The following is a 20,920-nucleotide window of genomic DNA, read 5'->3' on the forward strand; positions in this document are numbered from 1 at the left end:
CCTCATTATTTGTACAGGCGCACCTTGGCTGTTTGGCGTCCAATCTTGCTTTTTGCCTGCCCCTGTGTGTATCACCCAGACTATGAGATGTTGGTGCCACCTGTGTCTCAACAATTTTCCTCGTGTAGGGTCTTGTTGGGGCGGGCAATGCCTATGTGTCAAATCCTGATTTCCACTTGCTGGGTCTGGGCAGTGTGTGATGTGTCTGGACACACACGCAATGTGCAGTGACCGAGTCATGTTGGGCATGTTTTCAGCATTACCTATGCAGCATGTGTCTCAAGTTCATGGATATGGTCCCTGGTCATCGGTATTTTCGCCAACGCTGTGTGGTGCAGATGCAGTGCTGGATTGTCCCCAGGGCCTGGGTGCTATGTCAGACTCCGTTTCCTGTCTTTAGCTATTGTCTCATGCTCTCCATGGTATTTCAGTGGCATGGTGGCTCAACCAACTGTGTGTTTCATGCCCTACATCGGTACCCTGTTCAGTAGATGTTAGGGATCTTCCTTTTCAGGCTATGCAATGTTACCTATGTAGATTGGACTCATGTGACAGATGTGTACAGGTGTCTGATTAATTTCTGTCTCTCCACCCTGCCCACAGCATCGTCGGGGGACACAGAGGGAGACATGGACACAGACCAGGCGGAGGGACCGAGCACCAGTGCCAGCCGTGACATCGGGTCTGGCACATCGAGTGGGACAGAGGCGGAGGAGAGTGTGGCCGAGGACCTGTCGACTGGCACATCAGACTACGAAGCTGACAGGTCCGAGGAGGATGTCTCCGAGTGGGCGGAGGCTGCACCAGCAGCTGACAGCGGAACAACACCTCGCACCGCCCCCTCAGTTTCCATCAGCCGCCTCCCACTTGCTCGTGTCCCTTCCCAGCGTGCCCGGTCACAGCATGTCTCCTTCCTGCCAGGCACCGCACCCCCTGCCCCTGTCTCCACTGCTGCCGCCAATGCAGAGTCTGTGGACATCCAGCGGCAACTGCAGGTTGGTCAGGCTGCGATCCTTAATGTCCTCCATGCCCACGGCAAAACCCTCACCAACATCGAGGCTTTCTTGGAGGGCATTCATTCATCGCAGGCTGACCAACGCAACTTGCTGAGGTCCATAGACTCCACACTGACTGCAGCAGTGGGTCTCCTGCAGCGCGACCTCCCCCCACCTACCCCTGCCCCATCCACACTTCCCACTCCCATGCCTGTCCCACGTACACCCAGACGTCGGCATGCACCCACATCAACGGACACGGGCACCACACCAGCAGGGAAGGTCCACCGCACTCCTCCTGACACGCACACACAGGGTGAGGTAGGCACACCCACTGGGTCGGGGGGCAAACGTGTGACACGCAGCCATAGTGGGAGTCCGCATTCCACCCAGTCCACTCCCTCCAAATCCCCTCCCCTCAGCTCTCCTGGCCACATCTCCCCCAAGGACTCCTTCATGGCCGCTCTGTCCCTGAGCCCCACGGTTACACCACCACGCAAGCGGTCAAGGAGGTCCCCGGTCAGGGTGGTTGAGTCTCCCCCCCTGTCTCCACCCTCCCCCAGTGGCGCTGCGACCCATCCCTCTGACCCCCCCCCCTCCTTGGGGCCTGAGGTCCCTTCGGGTGCAGGGGACTCCCTGGAGGACCTTGCAAAGGAGTGTAGTGCCATCCTGGCCTCCGCCTTTGGCCCTGCCCCACCCCCTGTGGTGGAGTCCTCCATCCCTGCACCCACAACGCCGCCCCTTTGCCCTGATGTCCCTGCGGTGCCTGTTGCTTCCCCCTTCCCTGATGCCCTCACCAGTGTGGAAGACGATGCCATTTTACTGTGCAGGCAAGGTAGGGGACACGCATCCCACTGTGTCCCCCATCCAGCTGAGAATCATTGACTGCCCTATGGGCTTTGTGAAGATTGAACTGCCTGCGATCCACGGACATTGTGCTCATGCTGCATAAAGCTTAAATTTTTTTTCATTATCACACTACTGCTATGCTGGTATTGGTGTTGGTGGGGCTGCTACATGGTTTTGGGTGGTGTGTAAGGGTTTGGGTGTGTGGGATGTGTAGTAGTGTACTGCTCATTGGTGGGACCCTGGGATCTGTGTGCCATCACAAGGTGTTGGCTAACTTTCTTTGTTCATGTAAGCAGTTACTGCATGGTGCACTTGTCCCAGGGTGTATTCCTTCCTCTGTGTACCCAGCTTTCTTCCCTGCAGGGTGTTCCCATTGTTTAGCGCAGAGCTGTGTCTACATGAGCTGTGTGTGTGACGGAGCCCTTCTACTTTGGCCATGCATGCAGGGCCATGTCTCCACCTGCAACAATCGTGGCATCCTTGGTGATCACTGTACTATTGTGTGGAGTCTGTTGACATGAGTTCATGGGGACATGTTCCCTTGTAGCCAGTATGCATGTGGATAATTCTGGCCTCACACACATGTGTTACACCCCTCCTGTCTCAGGGCACTGCTGGGAGGACTCCACACACACCCCTCCTGTCTCAGGGCACTGCTGGGAGGACTCCACACACACCCCTCCTGTCTCAGGGCACTGCTGGGAGGACTCTGCACACACCCCTCCTGTCTCAGGGCACTGCTGGGAGTGATAGGCACCCACCCCTCCTGTCTCAGAGCACTGCTGGGAGGACTCCACACCCACCCCTCCTGTCTCAGGGCACTGCTGGGAGGACTCCACACACACCCCTCCTGTCTCAGGGCACTGCTGGGAGGACTCTGCACACACCCCTCCTGTCTCAGGGCACTGCTGGGAGGACTCCACACCCACCCCTCCTGTCTCAGGGCACTGCTGGGAGGACTCTGCACACACCCCTCCTGTCTCAGGGCACTGCTGGGTGGACTCTGCACACACACCTCCGATTTCAGGATATGTACGCTTGGAACATACACGGTGGGGGTTCGCTCAATGCATACGCGGGTGGGGGTACGGGTCATACTTACACTGTTGGCATGGGGGGTACGCTCCATGCATACACGGGTGGGGGTACGGGTCGTACTTACACTGTTGGGCTGGGGGGTACGCTCCTTGCATACGCGGGTGAGGGTTCGAGTCGTACTTACACTGTTGGGCTGGGGGGTACGCTCCTTGCATACGCGGGTGAGGGTTCGAGTCGTACTTACACTGTTGGCATGAGGGGTACGCTCCATGCATACGCGGGTGGGGGTACGGGTCGTACTTACACTGTTGGGCTGGGGGGTACGCTCCATGCATACGCGGGTGGGGGTACGGGTCGTACTTACACTGTTGGGCTGGGGGGTACGCTCCTTGCATACGCGGGTGAGGGTTCGAGTCATACTTACACTGTTGGCATGGGGGGTACGCTCCATGCATACGCGGGTGGGGGTACGGGTCGTACTTACACTGTTGGCATGGGGGGTACGCTCCATGCATACGCGGGTGGGGGTACGGGTCGTACTTACACTGTTGGGCTGGGGGGTACGCTCCTTGCATACGCGGGTGAGGGTTCGAGTCGTACTTACACTTTTGGCATGGGGGTACGCTCCATGCATACGCGGGTGGGGGTACGGGTCGTACTTACACTGTTGGGCTGGGGGGTACGCTCCATGCATACGCGGGTGGGGGTACGGGTCGTACTAACACTGTTGGGCTGGGGGGTACGCTCCTTGCATACGGGGTGGGGGTAGGGTCCGTACATGTCCGTCCCCACGCTATGTGATGTTTGTGCGGCCCGTACCCAGGCCTTTGCCACGCGGGTGCGATCCGTCCCGCCATTGTTGGGGTGACGTGTGTGGGCGTGGTCCGACTCGTACCCACGCTCTTCAGGCGTGGGTACGGGACGTACCTGTCTGGTTGTGTTGCCGGTTCGCGTGGTGACGGACTTCCGTTGTGGCGGTCGCTGGCTTATCAGGACACGCCCCCACCCCCTCGTGGTGACCAGGGCATGGGAGTCAGGTATGTCCAGGCCATGTGTGGTGTGTGACTTATGTGGTTGTTTTGTGGCCTGCCCTGGTCGTGCCACCCCCACCCCACCCCACTTTCCCCCCTCCCTTAGTTATTCTGACCTTCTGCGGCGTCTGCGTCGTAACCTGTAGAGGAGGTGTACTGCTATGAGGGCAGGGATGACTCGTAGGTTCGGGTCCATGTCTGTCCGTCGCGTACTGGTACTCCTTGCTCGCGTCGTCCTGTCGCGTACGGGTCCTCCTTGATCGCGTCGTCCTGTCGCGTACGGGTCCTCCTTGGTGGCGTCGTCCTGTGTGTCCGTCACGTACTGGTCCTCCTTGTTCGCGTCGTTGTCTGTCCGTCGCGTACTGGTGGTCCTTGTTCGCGTCGTCCTGATTTCCCGGCAGTTTTTGGCTGCCGCAAAATATTCACCGTGCGGGGTGACGTCGGTGCGAATCGTGATTCCTGGGTCGTGAATGGCTGGCTGCGAGCGTCCCGACGTCAGGTCGGTGCTTTCCCGGATCGCATTGGTAGGTGTTTTTTTGTTCGGTCGGGCTTTTTTACGATTCGTACGGTAATGGTGTACCCGTGCGAATCGTAATTCCTTGTTTGTGAAAATTGACGACCGGGTACGCGTCGGGCGGAGATTGTGCAGGATCGTGATCGGCACCTTTGTGTATAAGTGGCTGCATGGGTTGGTGAGTAGCTACATGGATGTTTATGTAGGATATTAGGTGGTTTTTTGAGTATCAGTCTGAGTGTCTGCATGGTTCGGTGGGGGGTATTACGTAGTGCATAGTTGCATGAATGAGTGACTCACTGTTTGCATGTGTTGAAGACAGCATGTGTGCAGGACTGTATGGGTGGATGAGTGTGTGTATGGGTGTGTTAGTGAGTGAATGACTGTCTCAATAGTGTCTTTATGAGTAACTACATATGTTTTAAACTAGTATATGTGACTATTGGTGTATATAAGTGAGTATATGTGAGAGTGAGAGATTGAAAGAGTTCCTGTATGAATAAGTATGTGTTTCTATAAGTGATTGTTTAAAAGACTAAGTATGTGTAAGTTTCCGTAGAAGTAAGTGTGGTGGTGTGTGTATAACTGTATATGCAAATAAATCTATGTTTGATTCTTTATTTTCATGAGTGAGTATGTGTGACAGTAACTCTGTGGATGAGTGGCATTGTGTAGCAGGATGTATAGGTGTATGAGTACATATGATGAGTGAGTACATGTATGAGTGACTGTACAGGACTGTTCGTGAATGAGTGTATGTGTATGTGGATCTTAGAATTACTCAAGAGGTTGTTGTAACTGGTATTGGTATGTCCATTTTTTTGAAAATTTTAGTCTCTATTTTTGAATGTGTGTATCAAAGGTTATATTAGGGTGAGAGGAGATCTGCCACTCTTTCACAAGGATGATGTCATCAGTGATGTCATTTGAGATGTCATCAGTGATGTCATGAGTGATGTCACTGACCATGTCATGAGTGATGTAATATGTGACGTCATCAGCAGTGGATTGCGGGTGCGCGAGCTATAGTTAGCTTAACTAACTATAACGGGGGAATTTCATTGGTTTTTTACGAGTGAAATGTCCAGCTAACTATAACTATAACGTGTGTGAAACCTATGGTTTCACACACGTTTCACTGAATTTGCAAGGTTTTTTAAATGCTAATTCCTAACTATAACGTGTGTGAAACCTATGGTTTTTTCACTGAATTTGCAAGGTTTTTTAAATGCTAATTCCTAACTATAACGTGTGTGAAACCCATGGTTTTTTCACTGAATTTGCAAGGTTTTTTAAATGCTAATTCCTAACTATAACGTGTGTGAAACCTATGGTTTTTTCACTGAATTTGCAAGGTTTTTTAAATGCTAATTCCTAACTATAACGTGTGTGAAACCCATGGTTTTTTCACTGAATTTGCAAGGTTTTTTAAATGCTAATTCCTAACTATAACGTGTGTGAAACCCATGGTTTTTTCAGTGAATTTGTATGTTTTTTTAAATGCTAATTCTTACCTATAACGTGTGTGAAACCCATGGTTTTTTCAGTGATTTTGTATGGTTTTTTATATACAAATTCTTATATTAAACGTGTGATTTTTTTTTTTTTTGCAAGGTTTTTTACATCTTTTTATTTATTCTTTATATTCTCTTTAAACACTATGCTTAAATTTTAAAAATTCTGCAATATATTATTTTTTCTCATTTTTTTTTTACCAAACAGGTAAGATATATTAGTATAACATAGTGATTATTTTTTTCTTTTTTTTTTTTTTTTACGTGCGCGTACGGTAAGCTTACGGTAAGCGTACGTTTTGCGTAATGTACGTAATATTTTTACTCTTTTTGCGTATGGTTACGCAATTTACGTAGACGTGCGTACTGCGTACGCGGCGCATAAGCGCATACGTTACACGCGTACGTTACGCGGAAGTGTTGGGGCGTGCCTGTTATGCGCATGCGCGCGTGCGCGTGTCTTTTATACGCGCATGCGTACTTTTACCGTAAGCGCACCGTAAGCGCTCCGTAAGCGCTCCGTAAGCGTAACGTACGCGCACGGTGGGTCATGTGATCAAGAAACAACACTTTTGATTGTTTTAAAGTACTTTCAGTTCTAGAACTCTCCTACACCACACCCATTCCCCTCATTTCTGCTTGTGATCCCTTAGGAGAAGGAGCTGAGTTGTCTTTGGGATACGATGGCAGACCAGCACTCCTCTTCTGAGAGTGAGGCTAGCAGCACCACCATCAGGCATAGAAGGAGGAAACAGAAGAGCTCTTTTATATGGGAGTATTTTACGTTTCCTGAGGGCCAGAAAAAAGTAAATGCTGCTTTAGTGACTTGCAAGCTTTGCCAGCGTGTACTTTCTAGAGGTAATCCTAACAAGAAGTATTCCTTCGGGAATCACACTATGTTACGACACCTTGAGGATGTACACCCTAGGACACATGCTCGACATACTGGAGCTAACCCTTCAGTAAGTCGACCAAGCACATCCACAGCAGCTCAGCCGAGTCCATCTTCGGCAGCTCAGCTGAGCCCTTCATCTGTGGGGGGAGATTCACCTTTTTCTGGTCCTCTGGAAACTAACCATCGATTTGCGAGGGTTACAATGCGGTGTTCAAATTGCCATGGTCTAATTGTTCGTGGGGAGACCAGTGTTCCCCTAATTAACAACAGAATAGACCAGCACATTTGTCCTACCAGCTAATATTCCCATTCTTCCTTTCCTCTGTCCCTGCATGAACACAACGGCTCTTTTAAGAGCCAACCTTACCTCTCAACTTTTTTGAATTTTTTCTTAAAAACTTTTTTTTTTTTTTACCGTAAGCGTATTTTTTTTTTTTTCTTTAAAAAAACACAAAAAAACAATTACCACATTAGAAGGTCCTTGAGGGATTAATAATGAAATACTGAAAATCTGTTTGAGGAGAAGTGGAAAAAAGGGACCATCAAATTTCTGACTTACCTGACCCACCCAAAAATTTAATTAACAATTAAAATTTTATTGAAATTGCTTGAAAAAATGGTCTTATTTTTCGAAAATTTTCTTTCTCAATCTGAAAAAAAAGAAAAAAGTATTAATATTTAATAAAACATTTTATAATACAGTACACGTATTTACATATTTTCCAAAAACAATTTTTTGCCATTTTTTTGCTGTTTTCAGAATATATTGCATTTCACTATAAATCGTGAAAGCAATTGCATTCATCACTTAACAGCGGGCAAAAAAAATACTAACAATCTCAAAGATTGTTTTAAAAAAGCCCAGAATCTCTTCTCACTTAAACATAACATTATAGAAATGCAAAATATTCAAAAAAAATATCATCTAATTACAATAACTATTTCAAAAAAACTACCGTCTGCCAATTTTGTTACAGAAGCATAATCACAAAAATAATATATCTCAAATGACTCCACAATACATCTGGTTACCTTTCCTTTAGGCCAAATGATAATTTTAAAATTCTTTTTTGATTAAATTTCCATTGGTAATCCAATAAAATTCCAAAATTTAAATTGTACAGATGTTACCGATTCTCTCTAAAATTTTGGTTTCCGAAAGATTAATTAGGAATTAAATAAGTCCACAATACAATTGGTTACCTTTCCTTTAGGCCAAATGGTAATTTTAAAAATCTTTTTATTTGAAAATTCCAATGGTAATCCAATAAAATGGTAAAATTGTTTTGTACAGATGTTGCCAATTCTCTCTAAAATTTAGGTTTCAGGAAGATTAGATAGGAATTTGCTAAATCAAAAGGCAAACATTGCTTAAAAACCAATTGACAATCATTACACATTGTCCAGCCTTTTTTACATTTTAGATAAACTGTGTAATGACCAGAAGTTACAGTTGGTCCATCATGGAAAATTATTGCAACTGTTACAAAAGTTTTTCCTGAAATTGATAATTGCTGTCCTGTAAACTTCTTTATTAAAGTATCCAATTTTGAACCATCAGCTCTACATCGTTGCATCATTAAAATTACATACTGTCCGTATTCCTTTAAAATTAACGTTGAAAACATGTCAGATTTACACTCACCGCATTCCATGCTATGATGAGCATCTTTAACTAATTTAGCAAAAGTGACTGTTTTACTCTCTGGCAATGTTAAATAAATAAACCTTTCAGAATCAACATTAGAGCCACATGTATTGAAACAGTTTTCACAACTATGTTCCCATTTATAAGAGAGACCAAACATATTTTCAATTTGTACCCCTTCTTCTTCCAGTACCTGAAGAAAATACATCAAGAATTCCTGTGCGTCTTGCTGTACATTTTGAGAAAACTGTGTACATCCTGAACATACATCTAAAAGTTTTCTAATTTCAGTAGCGCTTTCTATTTTAGTTTTATCATTACTCAGCTTTTCAAAAAGGAGACTCAACTCAGAACAGAATCTTTTTCTCTGATTTACTATTATCTGCTCTTGCAAACTTTCAAGATAAAATACAACATTCAGCACTACATTAGCGTAGCAGTTGACACCAGAGCTATTTTCAAAATGACAACCAACAACCTCTTCAACATTTCCCTTTATCTTTTTGCTTGTAATTACATCACTCTTCTTTTTTTTTCTCCTCTCTACATCCTCATTACAGATATTCTCAATTCTCCTTTTTCGAGAAACAACACGTTTTTCCAACACAGGATACTGACCTAAATCAGGAGCATAGGTTCTTCTTAATCTATTATACTCCTTTGCACAATTTGCATCAGCACTAACTTTTGAGTCATCAAAGTCTATCATAAATAAACCAGATCATGTTTTCATTCGTGACAAAGCAACATAAGCCATACCTTCTTTGAACACAGTTGAACCAATGTTCACAAAAGCACAATCTACAGTCAATCCTTGAGACTTGTGAATAGTTACAGCATATGCTAGAGAAAACGGAAACTGCTTCCTACGTACATATAAGTCTTTCACAAGCATGAAACGAACTGTACAACAACAAATGTCTATAACTTCTTCTATCTGATCAAATTTTATTTTTAAACATTCAATTCCATCTTTTTTCTGGTAATTAATAAAACCCACAACTCTTCCCATAGCTCCATTCACTAAACCTTTTTCAACATCCAAATTTCTCCTTAAAAATACTCTACAGTTCATGCAAACATATAGATTTTTTTCTAATCCAGCAGTTTTGGAAATGTTCTTCTCTAGTGAATCCAATTTATTTTTCAGTTTGCCTGTTAATGTAATAGTAATTCTTTCATGCTGAATTTTGTCCACTGCTTCCAATTTCTTAATCTCTTCCTTTTCCAATTTCAAAAGTTCCTCATTGAATATTGAGCATTCACGTAGAGTTGGCATTAAGCAGATTACACTTTTCTTTTCTGCAATGTTCTTGTATATTTTCTCTGCAACTATTTCTTCCTTTGGGAAAAAATTATGTAGCAACCGACTCTGTAATGCTTTCGTGCCAGCTTCAGTGAGTAGTCCAATTCTGATATCTTTCAGAATACTTCCATATTCTTCATCGTTTGCTTGCCTCATATTAGTAGTAAGTTCCTTGTACTCAAAGAAGGACCAAATATTTGCAGTACCAATGCTTCCCAATGACTTCTTTGTGTCTTCATGTGTCACAGTATTAAACACTGGTTGTCCTTTAACTGGAGTAAGCTGTAGAAGATCCCCAAAAACTATGACATGTTTTCCACCAAATAACACGTCATAGTCTCTCCTTAGAATTTGCTGCATTCTTAAATGCACAAAGGCAAGCATTAAGTTTGATACCATGCTCACCTCATCAATAATGAGAACTTGCATCTTCTTCAATACTCTTGAAACTTCCAAGCATGCTTCTCCAGTTAGCTTGTGGGATTGTATTTTGTTCTCATGCTCCACTGGTAACATTAGCAAACGATGTAAGGTGATTCCTTTTATGTTATATGCTGCTAACCCAGTTGGAGCAGTAACCACACAAGACAAAGTTGAATCCGTTTTTTGCTGTAGGTAGCTTCTGATGACTTTTATTAAGAAACTTTTTCCAGTTCCAGCTTGTCCGCTTACATACATCCTGATTGGTTGAAATGATGTGCATGAGCACTCTTTTTTTTCATGTAGTAATCCGTGATCAATTTTGTTTCTGATCTCTTCATAAATTTGTTGCTGCTCTTCATTCAGTTGTCTTTCCAAATTTGGTAAGTCTATTAATAATTCTTGAGCTTGATTCATAGCCGTTTCCACTTCAGTCATAGCTATTGCAGCTTCATTTTCTACGATCGGTTGTCCTAAAGGGACCTTGACTGAGTGTTCCAGAACTTTGGCTGTCTTGAGAACTGTCTCTAGCTACTTCAGCTGCAATTGTAGTTTCCTGTTCAATTTCTTCATTTAACATTTGGACATAAGTTATGAAAGCAATGCATTCTATGCTGTCTTTGCAAGCATTAAAGGAATCTTCATAGCTTTGAAATTCTCCCAGTAGTTCGTCCTCTGAACGCCATGGTTTAAACAGCTGTAAAAGAGCCAAGTAGTAAAATTCCTTTTTGTCAGTAGTGTCGCAACTCAGCTTCCTGTGATTTATCAAACTTCCTTTTGTTTGCTTCACCAAACATCCTTCCTCACCAATGACTTTATATTTTCCATTGTTGATGTCTTCTGTGGCTTTCCGTGAATAAATGTAGTTCTGCAGCACTTCATAGAGACACATGTTCTCAAGATGATGACTTCTCTTTGGGTAATATGTGTCCAACATGTTTGATTTCAAAATATCTGTACTTTCTGGGTCATTCTCGGCCAAATATTCAATTTCTCCAACAGATTTCAGTACCCGATTTCTCATTGCTGCAAGGCCTAAACTTGCCCAAATTATTCTTCTTGATTTCGAGTAGAGACTTGCAGAAGATAACCTATCTGAACATTCGTAGGATCCAATTTCTCGATGCGATAACATCTTTAAACTGAAACTGTATAGCTTTTTACTGACTGTCTTCTCGTGAGAAATCTCTTCCCACATTTCTTTCAATTCAGTTTTTTCGGATTTAGTAATGTAAGACGTTACATATCGAGCAACAGCAATGGAATTGTCAGCTACATACTGTATATCCATGTTAGCATTCCACATCGATAAAATGACTGGGTTGTAGTCATTTATATTTTTTGATTCTTCTTTTCTTTTTAGGTTGTAGGTATTCTTAGGTGATTTTCTTGTAATAGTATGTCTCACAGCTGACATAAAACTGTTTACTCTTCCTTGTGAAAGAACAGGTCTAGGAAATCCAAATCGACATTTAGTGTTGAATTTATCTTTGCTCTTGTATTTCCGTCGACAGTATTTTCCACACCGATGACTTTGGAAACGTAAAACTTGCTCCTTTAACTTTTTCTGTTCTGTGTTTTTGGTATAGCACATGTGGCATATTCTTCAATGAAAGATAACACTGCTTCATCAGTATCTGTTCCAGACTTTGGGGCATCCTTGATCCACAACAGCATATGAATATGAGGAGCACCTCTTGCTTGGTACTCTTTTCTCCAAAAGAAATCCACAACTTCTCCAAGAGGTGGATTTTTTTTATTGCAGATGAAGCACATCATGGCCTCACATCTATGATTGAAATATCTGCAAACATTAACCGGATCCAATGAGCACAGTTCTCCTGCTGTCTTGTATTCGATGTTTTTAATGTTTGAATTTGCCTCTCGTAGAAAATCCAGTAAATCATCCCAAGCGTACTCGGCACAGCTTAGGGTAAGGAACCATGTTGGAGTTCCTAAATTCCGTAACATGCATTTTAATTCACCATGGCGTTGGTACCAATATTCACTTGTCCCACGCTGACAAGCCATCAGATTGATCAGTTGTGTTTCCAAATGATCATCTCGGTGCTGCACTTTCTCCATAAAATCCTTAGCAGACACATTTTGTAAATGTACTCCACTTTTTAAAATGTGATTTACTGCATAAGATAATGCAGACAAGTCGCTTTCAAATAAAAGATGGAACAAATAAGGAATACTTTGTCGAAATCTTGGATCTTCTGCATATAGTCTTGTAGTCCAATACTCAGAAGCTGGAATCTGTTCTGGACGTTCATCGTATCGTCCTCCTTTTCCTGTAGGAAACAGCTGGGGAAAACATCGAGCTTCCAATCTCTCCTCCCATACACTCACGGGAGTTCCTTTTGCTTTCTTCATCTGAAACAGATCAATAGTGTCTCCCATAACTTCTTTTGAATGAAGAGGATGTATGCTAAAATGTTCATAAATTTTTTCTTCCTTTGACTTGTCCACTTTTTCAATTTGTCCAGTTGGTGTTTCTGTGTCTTCTTGTAAATCTTCTTCTTCTTCTATATAAATTGATTCATACCATTTGTTATTCCTTTTCAAATACAAATTTGCTCTTTGTACTTTCCGTACATCTACCAGCTCCTGCCAAATCTTCTTATTCTTTGTAGATACACCATTAACCAGAATAACTAATGGTTCACTTTCCAAAGTATCTGCATCAATAGTTTCCATATTTTTTTTCAAATCCAAGGGCAAATACACCACTCTACCTTTTAAACCTCTCAGTAAATCTGAAGGAGGTAATTTACCAGTTTTGGGCTCCATACGTACTATGGTCTGGAACGGATGAACACATTGAATGAGTATAGACTCATATGTATTTAATTCAGAAAGTTCGGCAGGAATAGCATCCAATTCTAAATTATTATGTACAGCTCTGGTCGGCATTCTATTTTCTTCCAACTTATTATAACAGTATTTACAAATACGCTGATCTTCACCCAATTCAAAACAATTTTCAAGAAATATATATGTTGCAAAATCCTTCCACTTATAATTATCTTCATTTTCACTTTTTCTGTAGAGATCAACATTCCTGGTTTGTTTTCTATAATGAGTTCTGCGGCAACAAATACAAGTAATATTTGGTCTTTCATTAGAGATTATTGCAAATTTTGTCATTTGATCATCAAATTTCTTATTTACAAAGTAACTAAACTGAATTTCATCAGTAACCTTCTCTACATCTGATACCGATCCACGGAACAGAGCCCTATTCAATTCATCTAACTTTATTGCTGGACTTTTAGCAAAATACAATCGTCTCACAAACTTTCTCATTTCAGTATGATGAACAGCCAGCATCCTAAAATGATGAAAAACACTTTTACACACTTTTCTAGATAGACAAGCCAGAGAATGTCCCTGCAAACCAGTATTCTCTCTCACTCTGCATGGATCTAGACTTTGAAGCACCTTAATCTTCTGTTTAACACTTTTTTTTACTATATTCTCTTAGAAACTCCCGAAATGTATCAATAGATTCCTGACGCACAGTGCAAATACTACTACAATTCCAAGTATACACTGGGGCTTTAGGACGTTTCCCCATAACCTCATCCGCCATCACTTGTTCCTCATCTCTTAGAACCATTTTCTCCTTCTCCATTATACAACCATTTTTCACTTCATATGCACGACCTCTGGTGTCAACTGCATGTAGCAAACTATTACTTTGAAGATAACTCTCTTCATTAAAAAAAGGTTCACTACTTGAACTATGCATCCATTCTCCTAAAAACACTTTACAAAAGTTTGTTCTTTTCACTAGTCTTTTCCTTTTGCTCTGTGATTTCAGTACATTGACCATTTTATCTAATGTACGCATCCTGTTCAAACTTAAAATGAATAGTTTCCTTTTTAATTCTAAAGCCTTTCCTACAATGGCTTCAATTTCTTTTTTTCTCTTATAAAATTTTGTTTTTTTCTTATATTTCTTCACATCCTTTATCAAATTGGACATAACTCTTCTCTGAAACATTTTTCTACGAATCTCTTTAAACGCTGTTTTTCTTTTTAAGTTAATCTTTATTGTTTCTGAAGGTATATTTGCATTAACTAAATGCTCAATTTTTTCCTGTTGTTTTCTATTTAAAACATTATTTCCAGTACAGACATTTTGTACATTTTTCCTTTTTTTGAAGATATTTGTAAAAAAATGTTTTGTCTGCTTACCAGAAGACTTTCTCTTGTTCCCAACATGAGCATCTCCAACTAACTTAGGTCCTCCAGTTGTCTTCAAATATAGATTTGTTTTGTGGTTTTTCCTTAGTCTGGATTTTGTAGGCATCTTAAATTTTGTTCACTGCTCTTCAGCAATACCTGAAAAAAACTAAAAAAAAATTTCTTTATTTTATTTAAATATATTACTATATTTTTTATGATCTTTTCAAATCTTAAAATACTATGTACCCCTTTCCTACAAGTGAAAATCACAATAAAACCATCACAAATTAAATATCTAAAAACAATTCCTGTGTGCACACAGAGTCATGGTTTGATATTAGGCAGAAAACGAAATTTCTTTGCCAATTTGAAAGCACACTTACTACTCTTTTTTTGACAAGTGATAAGTACTTTTACAGTCTGACACATTTTCAATCCACTTTTCAGATTCTGAAAACAGCACATGTCCAAACAGCTTTTTGAGACCAGGAACATGTGTAACCTGGGTGAATGACTACACTCCAGCAAAGGCAACCAGCCTTAGTGATGCTGAATGTATTTGCATTACTCACTGCAACCTCAAACCCCACTCGGTTGTGAATACTATGCATGATTCTACAGGGTAAGCAGCTTGGTGTGTGCTAAGAGTCTGCTTCTGCAGAAAAATAGCTGCCCCTTTCCTACTAATGCAAATCTAAAATTACCAGTGTAATACGCAATAAATCTCTGTCAACAATTCCTCTTTGCACACAGAGTCATGGTTAGAAATTAGGCAGAAAACGAAATTTCTTTGCCAATTTGAAAGCACACTTACTACTCTTTTTTTGGCAAGTGATAAGTACTTTTACAGTCTGACACATTTTCAATCCACTTTTCAGATTCTGAAAACAGCACATGTCCAAACAGCTTTTTGAGACCAGGAACATGTGTAACCTGGGTGAATGACTACACTCCAGCAAAGGCAACCAGCCTTATTGATGCTGAATGTATTTGCATTACTCACTGCAACCTCAAACCACACTCGGTTGTGAATACTATGCATGATTCTACAGGGTAAGCAGCTTGGTGTGTGCTAAGAGTCTGCTTCTGCAGAAAAATAGCTGCCCCTTTCCTACTAATGCAAATTTAAAATTACCAGAGTAATACGCAATAAATCTCTTTCAACAATTCCTCTTTGCACACAGAGTCATGGTTAGATATTCGGCAGAAAACGAAATTTCTTTGCCAATTTGAAAGCACACTTACTACTCTTTTTTTGGCAAGTGATAAGTACTTTTACAGTCTGACACATTTTCAATCCACTTTTCAGATTCTGAAAACAGCACATGTCCAAACAGGTTTTTGAGACCAGGAACATGTGTAACCTGGGTGAATGACTACACTCCAGCAAGGGCAACCAGCCTTAGTGATGCTGGATGTATTTGCATTACTCACTGCAACCTCAAACCCCACTCGGTTGTGAATACTATGCATGATTCTACAGGGTAAGCAGCTTGGTGTGTGCTAAGAGTCTGCTTCTGCAGAAAAATAGCTGCCCCTTTCCTACTAATGCAAATCTAAAATTACCAGAGTAATACGCAATAAATCTCTGTCAACAATTCCTCTTTGCACACAGAGTCATGGTTAGAAATTAGGCTGCAAACAATTTTTTTTTGCCAATTTGAAAGCACACTTACTACTCTTTTTTTGGCAAGTGATAAGTACTTTTACAGTCTGACACATTTTCAATCCACTTTTCAGATTCTGAAAAAAGCACATGTCCAAATAGCTTTTTGAAACCAGGAACATGTGTAACCTGGATGAATGACTACACTCCAGCAAGGGCAACCAGCCTTAGTGATGCTGAATGTATTTGCATTACTCACTTCAACCTCAAACCCCACTCGGTTGTGAATACTATGCATGATTCTACAGGATAAGCAGCTGGGTGTGTGCTAAGAATCTGCTTCTGCAGAAAAATCGCTGCCCCTTTCCTACTAATGCAAATCTAAAATTACCAGAGTAATACGCAATAAATCTCTGTCAACAATTCCTCTTTGCACACAGAGTCATGGTTTGAGATTAGGCAGAAAACGAAATTTCTTTGCCAATTTGAAAGCACACTTACTACTCATTTTTTGGCAAGTGATAAGTACTTTTACAGTCTGACACATTTTCAATCCACTTTTCAGAATCTGAAAACAGCACCTGTCCAAACAGGTTTTTGAGACCAGGAACATGTGTAACCTGGGTGAATGACTACACTGCAGCAAGGGCAACCAGCATTAGTGATGCTGAATGTATTTGCATTACTCACTGCAACCTCAAACCCCACTCGGTTGTGAATAGTATGCATGATTCTACAGGGTAAGCAGCTTGGTATGTGCTAAGAGTCTGCTTCTGCAGAAAAATAGCTGCCCCTTTCCTACTAATGCAAATCTAAAATTACCAGAGTAATACGCAATAAATCTCTGTCAACAATTCCTCTTTGCACACAGAGTCATGGTTAGAAATTAGGCAGAAAACGACATTTCTTTGCCCATTTGAAAGCACACTTACTACTCTTTTTTTGGCAAGTGATAAGTACTTTTACAGTCTGACACATTTTCAATCCACTTTTCAGATTCTGAAAAAAGCACATGTCTAAAAAGCTTTTTGAGACCAGGAACATGTGTAACCTGGGTGAATGACTACACTCCAGCAAGGGCAACCAGCCTTAGTGATGCTGAATGTATTTGCATTACTCACCGCAACCTCAAACGCCACTCGGTTGTGAATAGTATGCATGATTCTACAGGGTAAGCAGCTGGGTGTGTGCTAAGAGTCTGCTTCTGCAGAAAAATAGCTGCCCCTTTCCTACTAATGCAAATGTAAAATTACCAGAGTAATACGCAATAAATCTCTGTCAACAATTCCTCTTTGCACACAGAGTCATGGTTTGATATTAGGCAGAAAACAAAATTTCTTTGCCAATTTGAAAGCACACTTACTACTCTTTTTTTGGCAAGTGATAAGTACTTTTACAGTCTGACACATTTTCAATCCACTTTTCAGATTCTGAAAAAAGCACATGTCCAAACAGCTTTTTGAGTCCAGGAACATGTGTAACCTGGGTGAATGACTACACTCCAGCAAGGGCAACCAGCCTTAGTGATGCTGAATGTATTTGCATTACTCACTGCAACCTCAAACCCCACTCGGTTGTGAATACTATGCATGATTCTACAGGATAAGCAGCTGGGTGTGTGCTAAGAGTCTGCTTCTGCAGAAAAATAGCTGCCCCTTTCCTACTAATGCAAATCTAAAATTACCAGAGTAATACGCAATAAATCTCTTTCAACAATTCCTCTTTGCACACAGAGTCATGGTTAGATATTAGGCAGAAAACGAAATTTCTTTGCCAATTTGAAAGCACACTTACTACTCTTTTTTTGGCAAGTGATAAGTACTTTTACAGTCTGACACATTTTCAATCCACTTTTCAGATTCTGAAAAAAGCACATGTCCAAACAGCTTTTTGACACCAGGAACATGTGTAACCTGGGTGAATGACTACACTCCAGCAAAGGCAACCAACCTTAGTGATGCTGAATGTATTTGCATTACTCACTGCAACCTCAAACCCCACTCGGTTGTGAATACTATGCATGATTCTACAGGGTAAGCAGCTTGGTGTGTGCTAAGAGTCTGCTTCTGCAGAAAAATAGCTGCCCCTTTCCTACTAATGCAAATCTAAAATTACCAGAGTAATACGCAATAAATCTCTGTCAACAATTCCTCTTTGCACACAGAGTCATGGTTAGAAATTAGGCAGAAAACGAAATTTCTTTGCCAATTTGAAAGCACACTTACTACTCTTTTTTTGGCAAGTGATAAGTACTTTTACAGTCTGACACATTTTCAATCCACTTTTCAGATTCTGAAAACAGCACATGTCCAAACAGCTTTTTGAGACCAGGAACATGTGTAACCTGGGTGAATGACTACACTCCAGCAAAGGCAACCAGCCTTAGTGATGCTGAATGTATTTGCATTACTCACTGCAACCTCAAACCACACTCGGTTGTGAATACTATGCATGATTCTACAGGGTAAGCAGCTTGGTGTGTGCTAAGAGTCTGCTTCTGCAGAAAAATAGCTGCCCCTTTCCTACTAATGCAAATTTAAAATTACCAGAGTAATATGCAATAAATCTCTTTCAACAATTCCTCTTTGCACACAGAGTCATGGTTAGATATTTGGCAGAAAACGAAATTTCTTTGCCAATTTGAAAGCACACTTACTACTCTTTTTTTGGCAAGTGATAAGTACTTTTACAGTCTGACACATTTTCAATCCACTTTTCAGATTCTGAAAACAGCACATGTCCAAACAGGTTTTTGAGACCAGGAACATGTGTAACCTGGATGAATGACTACACTCCAGCAAGGGCAACCAGCCTTAGTGATGCTGGATGTATTTGCATTACTCACTGCAACCTCAAACCCCACTCGGTTGTGAATACTATGCATGATTCTACAGGGTAAGCAGCTTGGTGTGTGCTAAGAGTCTGCTTCTGCAGAAAAATAGCTGCCCCTTTCCTACTAATGCAAATCTAAAATTACCAGAGTAATACGCAATAAATCTCTGTCAACAATTCCTCTTTGCACACAGAGTCATGGTTAGAAATTAGGCTGCAAACAATTTTTTTTTGCCAATTTGAAAGCACACTTACTACTCTTTTTTTGGCAAGTGATAAGTACTTTTACAGTCTGACACATTTTCAATCCACTTTTCAGATTCTGAAAAAAGCACATGTCCAAATAGCTTTTTGAAACCAGGAACATGTGTAACCTGGATGAATGACTACACTCCAGCAAGGGCAACCAGCCTTAGTGATGCTGAATGTATTTGCATTACTCACTTCAACCTCAAACCCCACTCGGTTGTGAATACTATGCATGATTCTACAGGATAAGCAGCTGGGTGTGTGCTAAGAATCTGCTTCTGCAGAAAAATCGCTGCCCCTTTCCTACTAATGCAAATCTAAAATTACCAGAGTAATACGCAATAAATCTCTGTCAACAATTCCTCTTTGCACACAGAGTCATGGTTTGAGATTAGGCAGAAAACGAAATTTCTTTGCCAATTTGAAAGCACACTTACTACTCATTTTTTGGCAAGTGATAAGTACTTTTACAGTCTGACACATTTTCAATCCACTTTTCAGAATCTGAAAACAGCACCTGTCCAAACAGGTTTTTGAGACCAGGAACATGTGTAACCTTGGTGAATGACTACACTGCAGCAAGGGCAACCAGCATTAGTGATGCTGAATGTATTTGCATTACTCACTGCAACCTCAAACCCCACTCGGTTGTGAATAGTATGCATGATTCTACAGGGTAAGCAGCTTGGTATGTGCTAAGAGTCTGCTTCTGCAGAAAAATAGCTGCCCCTTTCCTACGAATGCAAATCTAAAATTACCAGAGTAATACGCAATAAATCTCTGTCAACAATTCCTCTTTGCACACAGAGTCATGGTTTGATATTAGGCAGAAAACAAAATTTCTTTGCCCATTTGAAAGCACACTTACTACTCTTTTTTTGGCAAGTGATAAGTACTTTTACAGTCTGACACATTTTCAATCCACTTTTCAGATTCTGAAAAAAGCACATGTCCAAAAAGCTTTTTGACACCAGGAACATGTGTAACCTGGGTGAATGACTACACTCCAGCAAGGGCAACCAGCCTTAGTGATGCTGAATGTATTTGCATTACTCACCGCAACCTCAAACGCCACTCAGTTGTGAATAGTATGCATGATTCTACAGGGTAAGCAGCTGGGTGTGTGCTAAGAGTCTGCTTCTGCAGAAAAATAGCTGCCCCTTTCCTACTAATGCAAATGTAAAATTACCAGAGTAATACGCAATAAATCTCTGTCAACAATTCCTCTTTGCACACAGAGTCATGGTTTGATATTAGGCAGAAAACAAAATTTCTTTGCCAATTTGAAAGCACACTTACTACTCTTTTTTTGGCAAGTGATAAGTACTTTTACAGTCTGACACATTTTCAATCCACTTTTCAGATTCTGAAAAAAGCACATGTCCAAACAGCTTTTTGAGTCCAGGAACATGTGTAACCTAGGTGAATGACTACACTCCAGCAAGGGCAACCAGCCTTAGTGATGCTGAATGTATTTGCATTACTCACTGCAACCTCAAACCCCACTCGGTTGTGAATACTATGCATGATTCTACAGGATAAGCAGCTGGGTGTGTGCTAAGAGTCTGCTTCTGCAGAAAAATAGCTGCCCCTTTCCTACTAATGCAAATCTAAAATTACCAGAGTAATACGCAATAAATCTCTTTCAACAATTCCTCTTTGCACACAGAGTCATGGTTAGATATTAGGCAGAAAACGAAATTTCTTTGCCAATTTGAAAGCACACTTACTACTCTTTTTTTGGCAAGTGATAAGTACTTTTACAGTCTGACACATTTTCAATCCACTTTTCAGATTCTGAAAAAAGCACATGTCCAAACAGCTTT

The sequence above is a fragment of the Triturus cristatus genome, chromosome 5_1, assembly GCF_964204655.1.
Source record: "Triturus cristatus chromosome 5_1, aTriCri1.1, whole genome shotgun sequence".
NCBI lineage: Eukaryota > Metazoa > Chordata > Amphibia > Caudata > Salamandridae > Triturus > Triturus cristatus.